This window comes from Notamacropus eugenii, chromosome 3 (assembly GCF_028372415.1).
Source record: "Notamacropus eugenii isolate mMacEug1 chromosome 3, mMacEug1.pri_v2, whole genome shotgun sequence".
In the NCBI taxonomy this organism is placed as follows: domain Eukaryota; kingdom Metazoa; phylum Chordata; class Mammalia; order Diprotodontia; family Macropodidae; genus Notamacropus; species Notamacropus eugenii.
In genome coordinates, this window is record NC_092874.1 from 69,330,806 (window position 1) to 69,353,610 (window position 22,805).

The 22,805-nt window shown below is 41.1% G+C and overlaps 1 long non-coding RNA gene across 1 annotated transcript; it reads right to left on the reverse strand.

Annotated features, from left to right (window-relative positions):
• Positions 1–19,657: 19,657 nt before the first annotated feature.
• LOC140531154 (uncharacterized) lies at positions 19,658–21,206 on the reverse strand. The gene is made up of 2 exons (XR_011976288.1): positions 20,859–21,206; positions 19,658–20,159 (listed from the first exon to the last, which is right to left on the reverse strand). It is a non-coding gene; the product is annotated as an uncharacterized lncRNA (long non-coding RNA).
• Positions 21,207–22,805: the final 1,599 nt, after the last annotated feature.

Sequence of the window (22,805 nt, forward strand, 5' to 3'; positions counted from 1 at the left end):
TAATATACATATTCTAACAGTTATATATTAGAATATAATATTGATATAATACTTAATATCAATGACTTTGGGAAAGATATTTACCCTTCCTGGGCCTGAGTTTCCTTATTTATAAAATTATGGGATTGGCCTTTATTTAATTCATTCAACAAATATGTTTTAAAGCTCTACTATGTGTAAACCACTGTGCTAGATGCTAGAGATAAAAAGACAGAAATGAAAATATTCTCTGTCCTCAAGAAACTTTAAATCCATGATCCTACAAATATGACTTTGTATACTGTAATCTAATAAATCCAGATTGGTTGGGAACAAGCACAAACTGGGCATACAAAAAATCCAGACAACCTAAGGATATATTTTTCTGCATGAGAGTGGGACTGGAGAATCCTGCATGAGGGAGGGAAGGGCACATTTTGCTATGTAGGCTGGTTTTCTGGAGTTCATTTAGAAAGCAGATGATTCCAGGGTGATAAACGTGTGTGTGTGTGTGTGTGTGTGTGTGTGTGTGTGTGTGTGTGTGTGTGTGTGTGATGTGGGGAGGTGGGGGCTGGGAGTGAAGGTGGAGAAGGGAGGAGGGAAAGGTCTCCAGCAAAGCATTCCCGATCAACCACAGCTCTGGACCAATGAAGTGATGCTTGAAGTAATTAGTTTTGTTCACTATTGCTTGGAGGAATGGAAGAGGACTGTTATTTTTAAGTCTTAATGGATGTGTATTGTTTCTAGGTGAAACTTTTTGAGGTTCATTTTAATTGTGATTTTTTTTCCCATTGAACTCTTCCGTAGATGAGACCTGGGGAAATGACCTTTTGTCTCAAGATATTTCCTCATAAAGAAGAACAATTAATCAATAGCAATCAATAAACATTTTAAAGCTCCTAATATGTGTCAGACACTGGACTAAGTGGTGGGTGTACAAAAAGAAGGCAAAAGACAATCCCTGCCCTTGAGAATCTTATAGTCTAATGAGGGAGGTCACATGTGAACAAATGTATGTTGGTCCTTCATTGCCGAAGAAGACCATGCCATCAGAGAAATAATGGCATGACTTGCATTTGCCTTTGTTTTGAGTGAGGGAGGGCTGTGCAGATCACCAGCCTCACTTCTCTTCCAGAGCCATCTGAATCCAGTGACCAGATATTCATCAGGATGAAGCAATTGGGGTTAAGTGACTTGCCCAAGGTCACACAGCTAGTGAGTATCAAGTGTCTGAGGTGAGATTTGTACTCAGATCCTGCTGACTCCTGCACTGGTGCTTTATCCACTACACCACCTAGCTGTCCCTATGTGAACAAATAAGAACAAAACAGGCTATATATAGGATAAAATAGGAATTAATTAAAGGAGGGAAAGTGCTGAAATGAAGAGACGCTAGTGAAAAACAATCCAAATTCTTGATAGATGTTCTTCCGCTTTGCTATTCTCAAACGTCCACAAATGGTGTGGCTGCTGCTCACATCCTGACTGCCCGAATGAGTAAGTGAGCAGTCTACACATTAGTTTCTCTCTGATAATGTTTTTTTTTGAATGTTTCTTGGAAGGGTCTCCAAATCATGGCAAAACCAGCCAAAGAGGATTTCATTTATTTACTAGGTTCAGGGATCAAATTTCCTGTCAATAAAAGAAGGACTCCAAAAGACAGCAGAAACAAACATTTGATGCCTTGACTCCTTAGAATTCAGGGAAAAGGGTTGTTCTTCCTTTAATGGAATGAAACGTGGGAGTAGAAGTTTATCTCTTCCAAATTCCCAAAGTTTTTTTTTTTAAAATAGAACTGAAAGCCTTCAGAAAGAGTCCCAGATCCAAATATTGTCCTTATCTGCATATAGTTTGCTTTGGAATCTTTTCAATAGTAGATAGAGATGTCCAAATATGTATAACCAGCCATCTTTTAAGGAATTGTGCATGAACAGGCTTCTACCAATCACTAGTTCAACTCCCTACTTCCTCTTACCCACCCTCAACTTGTCTCTTCCCTTGTCCTCCAAGATGAAATCTTGTTTGTTCACAAACATGACTTCCATGTGTCTGAAATACCAGTTAGAAACCAGTCTATTCTGATGAAAGTACACCCCAATTCTCATCTCTTTGATCATTGCTTGTCTCCAAAATGAAGACTGCATGGAACTGGAGAATAAAGCACCAGAAAACGGGAGGTCTTAAGGCATCTCGCAGCAAAGTTCTCTTTGTGGCAGCCAAGATAGTATTTCATGAAGGCCACTTATCTGAGTGAGGTACTGCTAATGGAAGCATTTAGCCCTCAGTATGGTCTTGGACTTAACAGCATCCAAATGGTTGTTCCCTCTTGTTTTATTAAAAGAGCCGGATCCTTCTCATAAGTTTTCCATTAATGGGATTATAAATTGATACAATTTTAAGTCCAAGAATGCAGAACTGGAATGTAGTAAACATAAACATATGTTTGGTGTTAGATGTAAACTACTGTAGCCAAAGTGGGCAAGTGTTGTAAACTTCAAACGTAAAACAGATGTACGTTAATTAGAGGCATGAAAGTGATGACAATAGCAGCGAACTGTAGCAATGAAATGAATTGTTAGTTTAGGCAGAAATCGCTGCTGCCTGGGTGGATTTATCACGCTTTCACCCTCTGTAGGGACTTGCTATTATGTTTCCATTTAAACCAACAGGAATTATCTTTCTTGTTTCAATAGTGGAGGTGAGACTTAAAAAGATAATTTGTAGTGCTTCACTTAAGTCCTTGTAGTCTAACAAGTTGACTGGATGATGATGGCTACAAACTGGTTGGAGCTACACATATTGTTGAGATGACTTGTTTTTGACTCTATTTTTCAATTTATTTCTTGGCTTTGGGGATAAGCTGTTAGGTGCAATTTATAGTGTGGTTCTGGGTAAAACCTATTGCTGAAGCTTCTTCTTACAATAAGTTGAAATCTCTTTATTCCTGGCATAGCTGAAAATTTCGTTTTTTTGAAAAGGCTGAACAGTGTAGCAGAAAGACCATTAAACATTAGGAGAGACCTGAATCCCAGATACAATATTTATTAGTGATGTGACCTCCTTTCTGCTTCCTAGCTTCTCTGACTTCCTTTAAGTCTCAGTTAAACTTTTATCTTCTACAAGAAACTCTTTCCAACTTTCCTTAATCTTAGAGCCTTCTCTCTGTATATTATCCCTATTTATTTTGTCAATATGTTATTTGTACATATTCGTTTGTGCATTTTCCCCTCCATTAGATTATAAGCTTCCTAAGGGCAGGGACTGCCTTTTGTCTTTCTTTGTATCTTCAGCACTTAGCATAGTGTCTGGAACATAGTAGGCACTCAACAAATGTTAGTTGATTGGTTGATCCTGGTCAAGTATTTGACATCTCTGAGCCTCAGTTTCCTCCCCTGTTAAGTGATGATTATAATCACTGATATTTCTGTAAGGTTTTAGAATGAGCAAAGCCCTCCAGATTATATCACAACGACCTTGTGAGGTAAGTATGAGTGGTATTAATGTTAATTAATTAATAATAATAATTAATAAATGTTTATCATTCTTTCATTCATTTTGACCAGCTGCCTTTGGCTTAGCAATGACTGAAGGGGCTCAGTTTCCTTGTCTGTAAAATGAGTGGCTAGAGTAGATGGCCTCTAAATGTATGATCTTATGAAGTGAAATCAAATAAAATCTGGTATGGTCTGTATGGACCTGGTTCAAGATTTTGTTCTTAAAGTTTTCTATCACAATTTATCCTAACTAGTAAAGAGCTGAATTTGTTTATGGATTGACACAAACAAATGTGCTCTTTGCCCAAGTTGCTGAGTTGTCAAGTACATAGACGATGGGTGGAGAAATCATGTTTAATGACAGAGATGAAGTACAGCTTGTAAGGACTAAAGAGAGCAAAGTGAATGGATTTGTGCTCTTGTTGCGAGAGCAGTGGAGCCAAGGAGAGAAAGGGCAAAGAGTATAAGCTACCCTTGCTTTCAAAGTACTATCCCTTTAGAAAATCATGGGACTTCCTTGCATAGAAAGTTGTCTTCTCAATAATATATGGGATGTCTATTGGTCTCCCCTAACTCTTCTTGTTGCACCCTGGTCAGGCCTCAGAATGAAACTGCTGCGTTCTACTTTATATACTTCATGCTCTCCCAGTTTGGATAGAGATAAAAGAGGACCATGGAACCAAAATATTCCCTCTTTTAGTGGCTTATATCAGTGTCATTGGAAAGTTCCAAATTCTTTCCCTCCTTGTTACCCCTTCCCCATCCACTGAGAAAGCAAGGGTCATGATATCAGTTATTCATATGAACTCAGGCAAAATATATTTCCATATTAACCTTGTTGCAAAAAAAGTGAAAAAAATTATGCTCCATCAGAGTTCATCAGTTCTCTGGAGGTAGATGGCATTTTTCATCATGCGTTCTTACGAATTGTCTTGGATTGTTGTCTTTATCAGACTAGCTAAATCTTTTACAATTGATTGTTGTTACAATATTGCTTTACTGTATACAATGATCTCCTGGTTCTGTTAACTTCATTCTGTATCAATTCATATGGGTTTTCTCAGGTTTTTCTCAGACCACCCCCTCTCATCATTTCTTATATCATAATAGTATTCCATTATGATCATATAGCACAACTTCTTCAGCCGTTCTCCAATTGATGGGCATTACTTCAATTTCCAATTCTTTACCACTATGAAAAGGACTGCTATAAATATTTTTGTACCTATAGATCCTTTCCCTTTTTATTTGATTTCTTTTGGATATAGACCTAGCAGTGAATTTCTAGGTCAAAGGGTTGTATATCCCTTTGAGAATAAGTCCAAATTGTTCTTCAGAATGGTTAAACCATTTTGCAACTCAACAATATATTAATGTCCCAAAATTTCCACATCCCCTCTAACACTTGACATTTTCCTTCTGTTAGCTGATCTGATAGGTGTCAGGTGGTGCTTCAGAGTTGTTTTAATTTGCACTTCTCTAATCAATAATAATTTAGTGCATTTTTATATGACTATAGATAGCTTTACTATCTTCTGAAAACATGCTGTTCATATTACTTATCAACTGGAGAATGGCTCATATTTTTTATAAATCTGACTTAGTTTGAGAAAGAAGGGCTTTTTCCGAGCAATTTGCTGCAAAATTCCTGCCACAACTCCTGCCCCTCCCAGTTTTCTGCTTTCCTTCTAGTTTTGGCTGCATTTGGGTTTTTTTTTTTTTTTTTTGCTCACAGATTCTTAAATTTTATGTAATCAAAATTATCCACTTTACTTTTCATAATCCTCTCTATTTTGTCATTTGATCATAAACTTTTCCCTTATTCATAGATCTGACAGGTAAAAATTTCCATTCTCCCCTAATATGTTATAAGAGCACTATTTCTGTCATAGTGATGTACTCATTTTGACCTTATCTTGGTATATAGTGTGAGATGTTGGTCTATACCCAGTTTCTGACCAACTGCTTTCCAGTTTTCCCAGCAGTCTTTATCAAAGTTCTTGCTTCCCCAGAGCCTGGATCTTTCAGTACAATCTTATCTTCTTAATGCAGCCTTCTATGAGCATTCCAACCAGTCCACAGGGATCTCTTCTTCCTTGGGATTCTTTTTTTTTAATTTTATTTTTAAAATTTATTTATTTATTTTTCATTTTCAACAGACACTTCCACAAGATTTTGACTTCCAAATTTTCTCCCCATCTCTCCCCTCCACCCACCCCAAGAGAGCATGCATTCTGATTACCACTTCCCCCAATCTGCTCTTCCTTCTATCACACCCCTCCCTTCTCTTATCCCCATCCCCCCTATTATCTTGTAGGGCAAGATAGATTTCTATACCCCATTGCCTGTATGTCTTATTTCCCAGTTGCATGTAAAAACAATTTTTAGCATTCATTTTTAAAATTTTGAGTTCCAACTACTCTCCCTACCTCCCTCCTAACCCATCCCTGATGAGAAGGGAAGCAATTCAATATAGGTCATACATATTGTAGTTATACAAAACACTTCCATAACAGTCATGTTGTGAAAGATTAACTATATTTCCCTCCATCCTATCCTGCTCTCCATTTATTCTATTCTCTCCTTTTACCCTACCCCTCCTCAAAAGTGTTTACTTCTAATTGTCCCCTTCTCTCATTTGCCCTCCCTTGGGATTCTTTTTTTTTTTTTTTTATTTAGCTTTTAACATTCATTTTCACAAAATTTTGGGTTACAAATTTTTCCCCTTTTCTCCCCTCCCCCCCCAAACGCCAAGCATTCTAATTGCCCCTATGACCAATCTGCTCTCTCTTCTATCATCCCTCTCTGCCCTTGTCTCTGTCTTCTCTTTTGTCCTGTAGGGCCAGATAGCTTTCTATACCCCTTTACCTGTATTTCTTATTTCCTAGTGGTAAGAACATTACAGTTGATCCTAACACTTTGAGTTCCAACTTCTTTAGCTCCCTCCCTCTCCACCCCTTCCCTTTGGAAGGCAAGCAATTTAATATAGGCCAAATCTGTGTAGTTTTGCAAATGACTTCCATAATAGTTGTGTTGTATAGGACTAACTATATTTCCCTCCATCCTATCCTGTCCCCCATTACTTCTATTCTCTTTTGATCCTATCCCTCCCCATGAGTGTTGACCTCAAATTGCACTCTCCTCCCCATGCCCTCCCTTCTATCATCCCCCCCCACTCTGCTTATCCCCTTATCCTCCACTTTCCTGTATTGTAAGATAGGTTTTCATACCAAGATGAGTAGGCATTTTATTCTTTCCTTTAGTGGAATGTGATGAGAGTAGACTTCATGTTTTTCTCTCACCTCCCCTCTTTATCCCTCCACTAATGAGTCTTTTGCTTGCCTCTTTTATGAGAGATAATTTGCCCCATTCAATTCTCCCTTTCTCCTCCCAATATCTTTCTCTCTCACTGCTTGATTTCATTTTTTTTTAAGATATGATCCCATCCTCTTCAATTCACTCTGTGCACTCTGTCTCTATGTGTGTGTGCGTGTGTGCATGTGTGTGTATGTAATCCCACCCAGTACCCAGATACTGAAATGTTTCAAGAGTTACAAATATTGTCTTTCCATGTAGGAATGTAAACAGTTCAACTTTAGTAAGTCCCTTATGACTTCTCTTTGCTGTTCACCTTTTCATGGTTCTCTTCATTCTTGTGTTTGGAAGTCAAATTTTCTTTTCAGCTCTGGTCTTTTCATCAAGAATGCTTGAAAATCCTCTATTTCATTGAAAGACCAATTTTTCCCCTGAAGTATTATACTCAGTTTTGCTGGGTAGGTGATTCTTGGTTTTAGTCCTAGTTCCTTTGACTTCTGGAATATCCTATTCCATGCCCTTCGATCTCTTAATGTAGAAGCTGCTAGATCTTGTGTTATCCTGATTGTATTTCCACAATACTTGAATTGTTTCTTTCTAGCTGCTTGCAATATTTTCTCCTTGACCTGGGAGTTCTGGAATTTGGCCACAATGTTCCTAGGAGTTTCTCTTTTTGGATCTCTTTCAGGCGGTGTTCTGTGGATTCCTTGAATATTTATTTTGCCCTCTGGTTCTAGAATCTCAGGGCAGTTTTCCTTGATAATTTCATGAAAGATGATGTCTAGGCTCTTTTTCTGATCATGGCTTTCAGGTAGGCCCATAATTTTTAAATTGTCTCTCCTGGCTCTATTTTCCAGGTCAGTTGTTTTTCCAATGAGATATTTCACATTATCTTCCATTTTTTCATTCTTTTGGTTTTGTTTTGTGATTTCTTGGTTTCTCATAAAGTCATTAGCCTCCATCTGTTCCATTCTAATTTTGAAAGAACTATTTTCTTCAGTGAGCTTTTGAATCTCCTTTTCCATTTGGCTAATTCTGCTTTTGAAAGCATTCTTCTCCTCATTGGCTTTTTGAACCTCTTTTGCCAATTGAGTTAGGCTAGTTTTCAAGGTGTTATTTTCTTCAACATTTTTTTGGGTCTCCTTTAGCAGGGAGCTGATTTGCTGTTCATGCTTTGACTTCATGTCTCTCATTTCTCTTCCCAGCTTTTCCTCCACCTCTCTAACTTGATTTTCAAAATTCTTTTTGAGCTCTTCCATGGCCTGTGCCCATTGAGTGGGCTGGGACACAGAAGCCTTGATTTCTGTGTCTTTGCCTGATGGTAAACATTGTTCTTCCTCATCAGAAAGGAAGGGAGGAAATGCCTGTTCACCAAGAAAGTAACCTTCTATAGTCTTATTTCTTTTCCCTTTTCTGGGCATTTTCCCAGCCAGTGACTTGACCTCTGAATATTTTCCTCACACCCACCTCACCTCCTGATCCTCCCAGCCAGTGTTTGGGGTCTGAGATTCAAATGCTGCTTCCAGCCTCAGGGCTTTGGGCGGGGGCAGGGCTGCTATTCAGTGTGAGATTAAATTCAGATGCTCAGGTGAGGGCAGGGCTGCCTCTCAGGCTCAGTTCCCTCAGGGAGTTTATGCACAGACCTTCAACAATGGATCCAGGCTCCTGCCTGCTTGGAGAGCCCTGGTCTGCCGCTGCCCCTCAGCTTCTGTCTCCCGAGGGGGCCCGAGCCATGGGGGCACCCCACTCCCCCCTCGACCCACCAAAGGGACTCTCTCACAGACCCCCGTCACCTGTGGGTGGAGGTACCCGTGCGGCCGCTGGAGATCCCGTCCCTGAAGCCCTCTCGGATCTGTTCCTCTCGGTGCCGCGGCCACGGCAGGGCTGTACTCGGCTCCCAGTCCCGGCGCCCAGTCCGCAGCACGAAGGACCTTTTACGAGAGGTTTGCAGGTCTCTCCGGAACAGAAATCTCCCTTGCTCCAATGTTCTGTGGCCTCTGGGTGCAGAACTCGCCGTGAGTTACTTCTTTGTAGTTGTTCTATGGGTTGTGGGTTCGGAGCTATGTGTATGTGCGTCTTTCTACTACGCCATCTTGGCTCCGCCCTCCCTTGGGATTCTTATAACATATTGGGAACCTTTCATTCTATAGTAAACTGAGTACTGTTGAATCTAAGAAAGCATCAATTAATTGATGTCTTTCTATTGATGCTTTCTGTGGGTCAAAGGCACTACATTAAAAATAAAAGGTTTCCTACTTATAGTCTAAAATATTCTATTGGAATTCCTAATATATTGTCTTATATTATAACATTCGTATACATTCGTTAATTTTTGTTCAATTGTTAGATTTTTTTTCATTTGTATGTCTTATCTCCCTAACTAAGCTATACGTTCCTTGTTAGCTTCATTCAATAGTCATTCAGCAAGTATTTGTTAAGTTTCTGATACATACCAGGTACTGAAGATGGAGACAAAAAAATCAACTCCTGCCTTCAAGCAACTTATATTCTTTTTTGGAGGAAGTAATATGTAGATAGATAAGTAAACAGCAAATATATACAGAATAAACACAAAGTGACTGGGAGAAAGGGGAGCAGTAGCAATTGTGGGGATGAGGATAGGCCCTTTGTAGAACTGAATTGAGGCAACCTCTGAGACTCCACAAAGTTCCCTAGAGATGGGGAGTAAAACTAGCTTGTATTATACTGCTAAAATATGCCTCTACCCCAGCACTTAAGCCCAATTCTTCATTAACTCAAGGATGTATTTTCAGTGTTAATCTAGAAGTCATTGGGAAAATAGGATTGCATTTGTGGAATTTGCTTTGCATAGCAATTTTCAGCAGTGCCTTTATTTCATAAACCAAGGGAGTCCCTATACTTGGACTTGCTCATTTCCAAAATATTGTTTGTGTCTAAAATATTCTCTTCCTAAATTGGTACCCTTTTTCAACTTGCCAGTGATTATGTCCCATTCCCAGTCATCAGTTAACTTCATTTTGAATATTTCATTCTTTGATGCTTTACCTCAAAAATCCACTTAAACACTTGGGTGGATTTTCTCTCAAGTTCCGCCAGTTTGGCTGCATGTTCAGGCAGCCGGGTCCTTCAGAGGGTTCCAGGCATACTCACCTGTATCATGTGTGGAAATAGGTGATTATATTCTTGCTTTGGGATCCAGCCAAACTGTCACTATAGCTGAACATTCCCACAATGCCTATGTTTTTAGCTCCTTTCCTTACCCTGCACTCAGCAAAGATTGCAGTAAAGTGGTTTCTGCTCTTGTATCATGTAGCACACAAGACGTGGCATTAGAAATGCTGACCTTGAATTTTGGTTTAGTCCTTGTCTTGTGTGAACATAAACTCTCCTTTTGCAGTGCCTCTGTTTTCGGATCTATAATATGGGAATAATGGAGGAAGCCCGGTATAGAAGGTAGAATGTGCTAGAATTGATGTTATGAAGAACAGGATTCCAATCTTCATTCCTGACACTTATTAACTGGGTAAATTTCTGTGAGTCAGTTAATTTCAGTGTGCCTCAGGCAAACTGCCTAAGACTCATCTGCTAACAATATACCAGTTGTGATCTGCGTGATGGAGGGAAACTGTAGATCCTTCACATTCTCATGAGGTGGGGTTAATAATTTTATTCATTTTCTTGGTAGAAAGGTCCCCACCAGTGTAGACTGTGGCAATTAAGATGAGATTACATTTAAATACAGAGATGTTGAAAAAAGTTTGCCATAGAGTACCCTTATAACAACTCTATGGTGTAGGTGCTGTTACCACTCTTATTACATAGAAGAGGAAACTGACACTTAGGGTAGCAAAATGATTAGTCCAGAGTTACACCATTAGTAAGTGTCTGAGATTCAAATCCAAATCTTCTCTCAGGCCTCCATGGAAGAACTCTAAAATATGATTTCCACTCTCAAGAGCTAGTTGGAGAGACTACAAGATTGCACTTCTGGGATTAGAGGGGAATTTAGAAGTCATTTCATTCAATCTCTTCCTTTTACAGGTGAGAAAATACCTAGAGAGGTTAAGTGATTTACTCAGTGTTCCCCGGGTGGCAGAGTCATGACACACACTCAAGTCTCTGACTCTAAAGTCAGTTATTCTTTCTGCTGTGACATGTTGCCTCCATGTGCATGTAAGGATATGAGATATTGGCATAGAACTAAAAACAAAAGGCAGCATGTAATTAAATATTAACGAGTCCTTAGTTTCTTTATCTTTAAAACAGGAAAACAAGGGTTAAATGACCTGTAAGCTCCCTTTTAGTACTGTCAGTCTAGGTTTAGACCCAGTGGGTTCTCTAGAATGCCAGACTTCGATTGCACGCCTCAATCGGTGAAAAGTTTTGGGGCAGACATTCTTTAGCAGACGTATATTTACTTATTTATAAACAACATACATGCATTGATCTAATGTACTAGTAATTATACACGTTATGAACACACAAAAATAGAAATTTTAAAAGCCTGAGATCAATGCTCACATGTTCTTGGGGTACGATTTCATCCTCTCCTCCCCCAGATAGAATGAATCCCCAGAATGTGGCTACTACATCCCCGCAGCGCTCTAAGCTTATTATTGAAGAAGCATTTTTTTCTAGAGCTATATATTATATGTCCCCAAAAGTTAGTTCTCCTGCTTTGATTATTGATTGACATCAGTCAGCCGGACTTAATTAGCTTTTAGAATGGGCTATTTAGTAAGAGCAACTTATAGAAAGAACAACTGGTATAAAATGTACTCGTGAAGTCTGGGGCACACGCTCTCATAAGTACACAAAGAGTCCAAGAGAAGGTGGGCTTAAGCTAAGAGAGCACATGCGGTCCAGGGGTAGCTCACAGCTCCTGAAAGTCCTGTTGCTGGAATGCTAATAATGTAGGTACAATCTAGCTTTCTTGCTCGGCTCTTTCCTGGACTCAAGTAGTTTGTCCTTGGAACACAGACCTGTGAGTAGAGCTGCCTGAATGGGGACTCAGCTAGCTGGGTAGCTCAGCTTATTCACTCCCTTCTGCGCTATGCTTTCCTTCTCCGGTCCAAAGGAAGGTAAATTTGGATGGCCAGAGGACCCCCAGTTAACTTGGGGTTTACAGGCCAGATTTCTTTCTTTCTTTCTTTCCTTTCCTTTCCTCCCTCCCTCCCTCCCTCCCTCCCTCCCTCCCTCCCTTCCTTCCTTCCTTCCTTCCTTCCTTCCTTCCTTCCTTCCTTCCTTCCTTCCTTCCTTCCTTCCTTCCTTCCTTCCTTTCTTCTTTTCCTACCCAAAACCTTAAACCCAGTGCAATCTCAAACCCATACATTGTCCCTGCCCAAACTCCACTTACTGGCTCTTTTCAGGTTCCCTCCTACCTTCAGAGTGATTATCAATAGTAACTGTTACTCTTTCTCCTCCACCTTGATTTACTTATTTTTTTCTTTTGCTCATTAAAGGGGCCATTCCCTGATTACTTTTTAAAGAGGCCTATTCACTGAATGGGTGTTACCTCACTCTGTGTGACTACCTGAATAGGCCAAGGTCTCCCATTTCATTCTAGGCCTTCTCCACTCATCCTGATGAATATCTGGTCACTGGATCCAGATGGCTCTGGAGGAGAAGTGAGTCTGGTGACCTTGCACAGTCCTTCCTCGCTCAAATCAAAGTCAAGTGCAAGTCATGTCATCATTTCTCTGATGTCATGGTCCTCTTTGAAAACAAAGGATGAATATAGACAGACAGACAGGCAATCTGTCCTTGACTCCTGATGCAGGTACTGTTTCCAACTATTCTGAAGACCCTGCTGGGATACCAAAAGGAATATGGGAAGTCTAAAATCTTCCAAACCAAATAGAGACAGCTCAGTCTCCTCTCTGCTGCTGGGCACTCTGATATCTTGGTTCCAAGACTGATGGCTTTGTACAGGCCCTGGACGGTATGGACATGTCTCTAAGTCAATCTGAATAGATTTCTTGTTGTACCTATTGAGGTCCCCAGGCCTTATTCACATTTAGTGAATAGTCAAGGTATGTTTTTACCTGACAAATAGATAAAAGCTTAATAGGATGGAGCAATTTAAAAGTCGAAACAATATTTGGTCCTAGACTTAACAGGGAGTCAGTATAGTCTATTAAGTAGGATGGTGACATGGTAAGACCGACACTTTAGGAAAATTACTTTGGCTATTGTATGGAAGATGGACTTAAGGAAGGGAAACCAGCCAGGAGGTTATTGCAATAGTTCAGGCGAAAGGTGATAAGCTGGGTAAGCATTTAGTTTAGGTTGCCCTAAGGGTCCTACACTCTAATCAGAGGAAGGGTAGTTGGGCGCTTGCTTGGCAGAGGAACTGAGTGGAGTGGTGGTGGTTGTGTGGGAGATGAGTCCACAACTGGCTATCTTAGTGAGGGTGGGATGTAACTTGTCTTTTCATCCTCTGATTGGCTATCACGTACTCCTGGAAGTCAGATCATAGCTCCTCTTGGGTGACATCATGGTCCTACTTTGGAGACTATTGTAGAAGATCAAGGATGAAGAGATACTTAGGACCTTGGGAACCTGAAAAAGGCTTCCTTGAGGAGGTAAGAATTGGTCTAGGCCTGTTTAATTACAGAGAGATTGTATTCACCAGGCCAATAATGGGAACATATCTGAAATTGCACCTTGCCATAATGAGATGCTTGCAGTTTAGAGGGCAGCAAAGTGTGGTGGAAAGTGTTACAGATTTGGAATTAGCAAATCCTCCAATCCTGCCTCTATCTGACCACTGTCTCTTTGACCTTGGGCAAATCACTTTATATCTGGGGCCTCGGTTTCCTTACCTGTAATGAACTAGATCTCTAAAGTCCCCTTTAGCCTTAAACAAATGATCCTGATTTCTATTAGGTCCCTGTGTGTCTCCTGAATCATCTGAATCATCACTCCACAAGACTGAGAACCTTGAAGAAAGGAGATGGTTATCAAGATCTCTGGGACTTGGGAGTGAGCTGATGATACTTTTGTCTCACTGGCTGCAGAGGCTGGGGAATGAATAAGCTTCTCTTTCTTAAGCAGTGGTAATTAGTAGGTTGGCCACTGAGTTTGGGGTAGCTTTGAGAGTCACCCAGGTGATAACAGGGGTGCCCCCAGACTGTGGAATTATATATGAGACAAAAAGAAAACTGCTACTTCTCACATCTACTCATTTTCTCTAAAATTACATGTGATTAGGAATATAATTATCATTCCCTACTCCTCCCCCTCCCCTCCCAAAACATTATTTTACTTTGCCTGAGCAATGATTTGATGAATGACTGTTTTTGAATTGAGCTGTTGGGGGTAGTGGTGGTTTGGAAGCTGAGGGGAAGGAAGTCCCAGATGGGTTTATGGGGGGGTAGGAAATGGGGGTGATTAGAACCCATCATCTTAGGCCCTGTGGAAATGTGGGTGTTTAAAAAAATCAGGGGTCTGGGTTGTAATTAGCATTGAACTCCCATCCCAGATTGGTGTTAATATGAGCATTTACAATGATCTATATGTATGAATTAGAATTACAAAGCTCTGCTGGTATTTTTACTCAGGAATGTCATTCCCTCTAATTACTTCATAGTCCAAATGATTAAAAAGAGAGAACAAGAGTAGTTGAACAGCTGAGTGAAAATTGCCCTGTTGAAAATCAAGCCCTTTTGCAGTTTAGTGAGGGGTTGAGGTGGGCAGTTAGCCCATGTGCTAAAGCCCATCTTGGCTAGATTACTTAGACAGACTCTTAAAATGGATTCAAGGCAACAGAACTCGAAGTGGTCTTGAGTCAGATAATCTTCCAAATGGAAAGGTTTATTTTGCACATGCAGATGCTGATAGGAAAGGCCCAGTGGGAAGGGAGAAGCCGAGCTATGCTTTGAATTAATGGCTGGAGTACAAGTGGGAGGAAGAGAGGAGGGGAAAAAAAAGGCCCCAGCCGGCCCTCACTGATGTGGCAACCTCATCTTTTGAGCAGACGGTCTCAAAATAGAAATGTCTCAGTGGCACAAACCAAGGCCTCCACTTCCAGGAGGACAGCCAGAGTCTGAGATGTTGGCATCCTCTGGACTAGCGATCTTCGCTGCCCTGCCCACTCTGAAAAGCCATGCTTTATTCCCACAGCTTTCCTCTTTGCATGCATTAGGCTTCAGCATTAACGTAGGTAGGGGAGCAGTTCTCTCATTCAGAGGATGCTGGAGGAACTGGGTCCCCAGAGAAGGGCAGGGCAATGTGGTCAGGACCTTGAAGGTGTCCAGTAAGATGGACTGTGGGACTCCACATTCACTGCCTCCCCCACTAGAATCTCCTGGACTCCCTCCTTTTCATTTTCTGGTACTTACCTATAGAGGCTATACGTATAATGAGGGTAGCACGTGACTTCAGAAGACATTTTGGTGAGGTGTCCAACTCATGTGGACCTCAGTTTCTTCCTCTGTAAAGTGAAGAAAGGGCTTAGACTTGATGATCTCTAAGGTCCCCTTCTAGTTCCAAATCTAATTTCATATGAGTTACTGAATAATAGGATTTCTCCTCTACAGACTGCCTCTCCTTGCCACAAGCATCCAGGGTCAATCTTCATTTCCTTAGTAGTTTTTCTCTCCAGGAGGCTGCGGGCAACCAGTGCAAGCACCAGCATTCTGAAAAATTTGTGTTATTAAAGATTACATAGGCCTCTCGGCTTTGCCCGTCTAGCTTAGAGACTCTTTAAGTAAAATTATGCCAAAGGAATTTTGCTTTGTGCATGTATTTCTTAATTAAAAAATATCTTTCTTTCCTGACATTCCAGGTCAGGCGACCTTTCAGTTCCTTGGCCAAAAAAAGGGCTAGGGATTATCTCAGAATACTGTAATCACTTTTCTCTGTTAACATGAAAGAAAATTTTAGCTTCTTTACGACCAAATGAGTTGGTATTTTTCTTATTTTCATACAGCTTAACATTTCTAACAGGCTCATTTTTTAAAAAAGTATTAATTTATTGACTTAAACAGCACTGCTTTTCACACATTAATGTCAGAAATCATCTCTAGATAACTCCACGAGGGAAGTGATAAAGGAGTTAGAGAGTCAAGGGACTTGCCCAGGGTCACGTAGCTAGTAAGTACAGGTCAGTAGAAAGAGAAGAATCAGAGGACCTGAGTTCAAATGCTGGCTTTGTGATCTCTGTGATCTCTCTGGGCCTCAGTTTCTCATTTGTAAAATGAAGCCTCTGAGGTGTCTTCTAGCTCTAGACCTTTGATCCTTATGAGATTGGGACTTGGTTACCAGAAGTCCCATCCTCAAAGCACGGACAGCATTCTCTGCGCTCTGCAAATCTTTAGAGGAAGCCAGAATTAAGAAAGATCCCTGATCTCTAATTCAGAGGATACATGGATATCCTGGCTATTTCTGTGCCCCTTTTCACATGAAGCAAAGGAGCCTGTTTGATTGACTGCTGAGCCAAAACCGACGATATATTCGAAAGTCACTGACCATCTGGCACATTTTCTCTTTCCTGACTGGATTTGTTCAAGTGAGAGCGATGTACAGGAAGCCTCTGGTTGGGGAGATGCCTGGGGCCTTCTCCACCTTGAGTCAAGTTGCTTGTGAACGCTGGCTCCTACCCTCTGTCTCTGTGTATTTGTTTTTACCTGCTTTTAGGTAAAGGGATGTTATGGAAGATTATGACCCTGTGAGCTTCAAAAGGTTGGGAGAGTAAGCTACAAGCCCAATGTGGGGAGTCCAGGACAGAGTTTGTTAACAAGGCAGCAACCCAGATCCTACATGGGAGTAGGGGGTTAAGGCCAGTCATAAGGCCATTATGCTGAATACAGAAGTGAAGGTGGTGGAGCAAATGTTCATAACATCGTCTTTAGGTTTCATCCCACTCTCCCTGGGGACTGAGGTGTTTTAGAGGAGAGTGAACTCTCAGGTGTTGGGGAAAATATTTGTGCAGCTTTTACTATTTCCTCTCAGTTAATATCCCTTCTTGAAAGGTAATTGATGAGCTATTCTCAGCGATATAGCGATCTAAAACAACTCTGAAGGACTTAAGAAGAAAAGTGCTATCCATCCCTAGAGAAAAAACTGTCTGAATACAGATTAAAGCATATTTTTGCTTTGCTTTTTAATTTTTCTTGAGTTTTTTGTCTGTTTTCTTTTACAACATGACTATTATGGATATATCCTGCATAACTACACATGTATAACCTATATTGAATTGCTTACCTTCTCAATGAGAGGGAGTGGGAAGAGAAGAAGGGAGAGAATTTGGAATTCAAAATTTTAAAAATGAATGTTAAAAACTGTTTTTACATGTAACTGAGGAAAAATAAAATACCAAATGAAGCATAGAAAAAGGCAAGCTGAAAATAAAAGCTAATTGATGTTAATTAGTTAAATGAAACTGGGGCACAAATCCCTGGCAATAGACATTGGGCAAAACTTATGGGATTGGGGGCTTGAGCTAATGGTATCAGAGATCCTGTTTCAGGGGCATATGACATTCATCTTCATTAAGTGTATAATGTGACTCTCAGATATGATGATCCACAGCATAGTGTTTGCATGTGAACCTGAAGGGGCTGTGTTGATTGAACCAAGACTTGACAAAGATGGAATTTTACCACCCTAGGTACATCAAGTACAGGATGTCCCCAAAGTCTTAGTGCAGATGTTTGAGACACCTTGTATTTGCTGTTCAGTTATTCTTCAGTCTTGTCTTGTGATTGCATAAGAGGTTTGTTGGCAAGGATACTAGAGAGTTTTACCATTTCCTTCTCCAGTTCATTTTATGGAAGAGGAAACTGAGCAAACAGGATTAAATTACTTGTCCAGGGTCACAGGGCAAGCATTTGAGGCCAGATTTGAACACAGGAAGATGGGTCTTCCTGACTGTAGACCTAGTACTCTATCTATTGCTGCCCCTACATCCTGTATAGCATATGAAAAATAGTATATTAAAAATGATCACTCATGATGTTGAGACATCAGACTGCACAGAGACTGTGTTAATGAATTTTTACCATGAATGAGACTATGAACACTAAGAGTTGTATTTCTGTGTATTAAAGGTTTGTTATATTAACTAGGAAATGTGATCTCTTTTAAAAATCAATTTAGGTGCCCATACAAATGCTCCTAAATGTTGTGAACTGCAAACAGATTAAGGGATTATGCAGGAAGTTTGGGGAATTTATCTGGCCATTTGCAAGAAGTCTGAATAATGGGCTAAAAGAGAATTCTTTTACTTTATCTTTAGGCTTAAGAGCTCTGTATATTTGGTCATTTCTGTTCTTTCTGTTGGAGATAAAAGAATAAGTCTAGAAGAAAACTGTTATGTCAATTTACTATCAAGAAAGGCATACAGTACTGACTGTAGCGTAAAAGCTACTCCTCTGAACCAAATTCTCAGAGGCAATGGATGGAGATGAGAGGTGAGAGTACTCCGCTGTTCACATGTGGGTACTCATATCTGAGAGTCACTTCCCTTGATAGTAGGACTTTCATATGTCTTCAGAACTCGTTTTTTGCCCTGGGTTGAATGGAAATTTCCTGAAGGCATAGACTGCTTTGTACCCCCAACATTCAGCCTAGGGTTTGGCACATAGTACCCACTTAATAAATGTTTATTGATATTTTTGGTTATTTATTGGTATCATAGCTGATAAATGTCCAAACTGTTTTTGAAATAAAAGCTTCAAATGAAGTGAAGCTTCACCTTTATTCATTTTTCATAAGGTTAAGACAACAATTAATGATAATAATAATGCCGATCCCAATGGCTCCCATCTCTCTAATGCTTTAAAGATTTACAAGGTGCTTTCCTGAAGGGTGTGTTAATCAGTCAACAAGGATTTCTGAAGTTTGGAGTCTATGACAGACATTACCAACTCATGCACATCACAGGAGCTTAGTCAGTGCTTGCTGACTGGCATATTGTCAAGGATTTCAAAAACCAAAACAATTACTGACCTAAAGGAACTCATATTCTATCAGGGTAAGTAATGCGTAAATATATAAGAATGCACAGAACATATGCAAAATGAAGACAAAGTAGTTTAGGGAGGGAGGGCCCTAGGATCTAGAGGGATCAAGGAAAACCACGTAGAAAGTGGTACTAATCAATCAGGAAACATTCCTTGGGCACCTACTATGTGTCAGGCACCATCCTAAGCACAGGTGAAACAAGATAACCCCATTTTACAAATGGGGAAACAGAGTCAGGGAAGGCTCGTGGTCTCAGAGATAGTGAAGTGATGGAGCTAGGACTTCTAACCCTCTCCACTCCAAAACCAGAAAGATGACAGCAGTACAGACAATACAGTAAAGGATGTTGCCTTGTTTCTTTCTAGAAACTCCGACCTGTTTCTAGGACCCTCTTCCCTTCTCTGACTCCCCTTTTTTCCCTACAAAATGTGGACCTCTTTGTAGTTTGGGTTTTATGTTTTAGTTGCTGAATTGGAAGGCTGCTGCTGTATTGTGGAAGCAACCCTGCTCGCTCCCTTTTAAAATTCTGTTGTTGTTTCAGTTGTGTCCAACTCCTTGTGACCCCACTGGACTTTTCTTGGCAGGGTTACTGGAGAGGTTTGCCATTTCCTTCTCCAGCTCATTTTACAGATGAGGAAAATGAGGTAAACAGGGTTAAGTGACTTGCCCAGGGTCATACAGCTAGGAAGTATCTGAGGCCAGATTTGAACTTAGAAATATGAGTTTTCTGTGTCTAAGCCAGGCAGTCTATCCACTGTTCCACCTAGCTGCCCCTATCACAGAATTGTTAAGGGCTCATGGAAAGGGCTCATGAAGAAGATTTCTTGGCCCAACTCACATCCTTGCCCTCATCAGCAGCTCTAGGGATTTTTAAGGTTGAGCACTGGGTTGACTGAACTCTACTGAATAAAAACAAATAATTTTCTTACGAGGTGGACAGATAGGTTATTTAATGAGGATTTTGAAGCATAGAGAATCTCAGAATAAAGGTACAGATTCATCAAAAGCAACTTCTATAAACTGAAGTGAAAGTTCTTAATGGTAACCCTAAGACCTACAACCATTACTCCACTTAGGATGAAATTGTATTGTTTCCCCTGGGTCCAGCTGCATTGAACAAGGGACTATGCAGCTTTCCGGATACAAACAGAGAGAGAAGATGACAGGTCTTGGTGGCAGTGGCGGGTGGCAGTGCTGGTGCTGGTGGTGGTGGTGGTGGTGGTGGTGGTGGTGGTGGTGTTGGTGGTGCTGGTGGCTGTGGTGGCGGTGGTGCTGGTGTTGCTGGTGGTAGTGCTGGTGCTGCTGGTGGTGGTGCTGGTGCTGGTGCAGCTGCTGGTGGTGGTGGTGCTGGTGCTGGTGGTGTTGGTGAAAAGGAACTTGGGAGTTCTCACTTTGCTTATCCAAAGGTCACCCCAGACCTGCCTAAAAGGATAGAACACTGGTTCTTGCTCCTCTGCTTGCCAGAAAGCGGAGTCAAGAGCTGAAGGACTAAGCAGAAACCCCTTTTGCCGTAATGTCCTTTCCTCTGTCACTGAGTCTATTAATCAGATGTAAGTCTCTAGAGTCTATCCTCAGCATCCACTGAGAGCTGGAGGAAAAATCCCATTCTGCTACAAAAAACTGTTCCTAATTTATGTCTCCCCTCCCCCCATGTTATTGCTCCTCTCATAAATTACGTTAATTTATTCAAATATGGAAATCACCTCCTTGTTCATGGATTAACACACAGTAACAAACAAGTGGTTTCCCCTTAGCAGAGAATAAACTCCTTGAGGGCTGTACTTGGGGTTTTTTGGTCTTTTTATTTCCAGTGGCTGTCTGCCTTTAGGTCAATTGAATTCGGCTTTCCAAGGCCTATGCAAGATTAAACGCTTGTTGACTGATGCGCCCTGGAGCGCTCCACTGTGCTCCTTCAAACCCAGCTCCAGACCCACTCACTGTTTTCCCACTTTCTCAGATCTGTCGTTTGAGTAGCATCCGTAAGCCAATCAAGTGCTAACAAGCTGTTGTTAGAGGGGATGGGGTGTTCAGGAGGACCAGCCCCTCAGGTGCCAGGGCTCGCTGAGCCCAGGTAGGGCTGCCACCCACCTTTAGCTTCTACCCGATTTCCCCAGTTCTCACCTGTGATTCCAAGAAGTCGGAGCATACGCCGTGGCCACACTCCGGTAAACTGTCTCAGCAAACGGACTAAACCAGCTTGACAGTAACCAAGAGGCCTCAGACCTGTGGGGGAGTTACGGGGAGATGTCGACCCCAACCAAGCACGTGAAGACTTCCCGCATTCGAAGGGGCAGAGGAGAGCAATTCGTTCCACCCAAGCAGGCGCCGTGCAGCCCTTAGAGCGTGCTCGGGCGTGGAAGTTGCCCTGACTTCTGTCTTGCCCTGAGAAGGAGGCTGGTGACTTGGAGCAAAGATTCGCTGGCGAGTCAAGAGGCCACCTGTGGTATCATGGTTCTCTCTGAATGGACCAACAACCAGGAGCTTTCCGTAAGCGGGCACCGGGGACCAGGACCGCTCTAGGAAGACATCAGCCCAGGGAGGATCTAGCGACAAAAGTCCCTTTGGAAGGAAGGGGTTGGCAGGAGGCTGGCTGCCAGGGGTTGTGATTAGCCTTGGTAAGGGAGCTGGGCATCCGAGAAACAGACAGAAGCCTCCGATTGCCACTGTGGCCAGTTCCCTGCGGTGTCTTGGCATGGTGATATCTGCGGATTTGTGCTCTGTTTTGTTTTTTGCTTCTTTCCAGGGCAATGCATTATCACCAAGGCATTTGAAGCCTTTCCTATAAAGCTCTGCTTGAAGGGGGGTAGGGGGGAAGGGAAAGGAGGCAGGAACAATGTACAAGAATCTGGTGTTCATAATCTGTGGGTTTTTTATTTTGTGTCATAAAAAGATGTAAGGATTAGTAATTTCATGTATTCCACAAAGCAGAACATGCCTTAGATACGCTGATAAATACTTCATGGGGACTCAGGAGCCTGACATCAAACTATCAGGATGGTGTCTCCTGGGTCTTATTAGTGAAATTACAACCAAACGTCATTAACTCAGACCTCACAAATCCAGAATTCATGATGAATTAGAAAAAAGGGAGGGGGGGAGAGAGAAGATTCCTTGCAATTTACTTTTGCACTTCCAGGGTTAAACCCCAAAGCCTATAAATGCAAGTTATTATTGTTTTTGTTGTTATTTGTGGAGAACATGTTTAAAGTTAACTAATAGCTTAGCAAGGGCTTAGGGAGGAGCTCTAAAGTATTTAGAGAAGCTGGAGGTTCTCAAGTCCATTAGGGTCATCATTCACATACAAGTCTTTGATGCTAATAAAAGGAAAGTTCTTTGTTTGGCCTTTTGCCCTGACTAAGGAGGCAAAACTCAGGACAAAGAAAATTTAAAAGTTTATTAAAAGTATATCCAGGTAGCAATACATTGAAGGCCTGATCGCTGGAGATCAGCAAAGGTTTCAAGATGGGGCTAACTTGTATCCATCACTTTCTGCGTGAAATAAAGACAAATCAGATAGGTCCACGTCAGCAAAAGCAAAGGGGCCATTGCATCTCAGTTGCTATCCCCAAGGTAGCAAGGATGGGACAATTTTCAGATAGAAACTGCAGAGGGGTGTCTTGGTAGGTGGAAAACAGCATCTAATACAAGGCTGCACAATGGGTGACTCCTTCCCTAACATTGATTGTCTAGCAAGTCTGGGAACAGTCATCGAGTTAGCATAACTTTCAGTAATTAAAAGTCATTCTTATTTATTAAAACAGGTTACCTAAGTATCTCCACTAAATATCCAATTCAGTTGAACAAATGTTTGGTATGGGGATTATTTGTACAGGAAACTATACTAGTTACTGGGGAGACAAAGAAAAAATAAACCAGGTCCTGTCTGTAAATAGCTTATACTCTACTACCATTATTTATTAATCTTGTTGAACTGTATTCCTTTAAAATATTGCCATTCTGACTAGTCTTCTCCCCAGTTAGTCTGAAATGGTGAATGGTGACTGTGATTTTATATTTCTTGTGATAAAGGAAAATATCAGTGTTTGAAAATAACATCTCTGCCATATG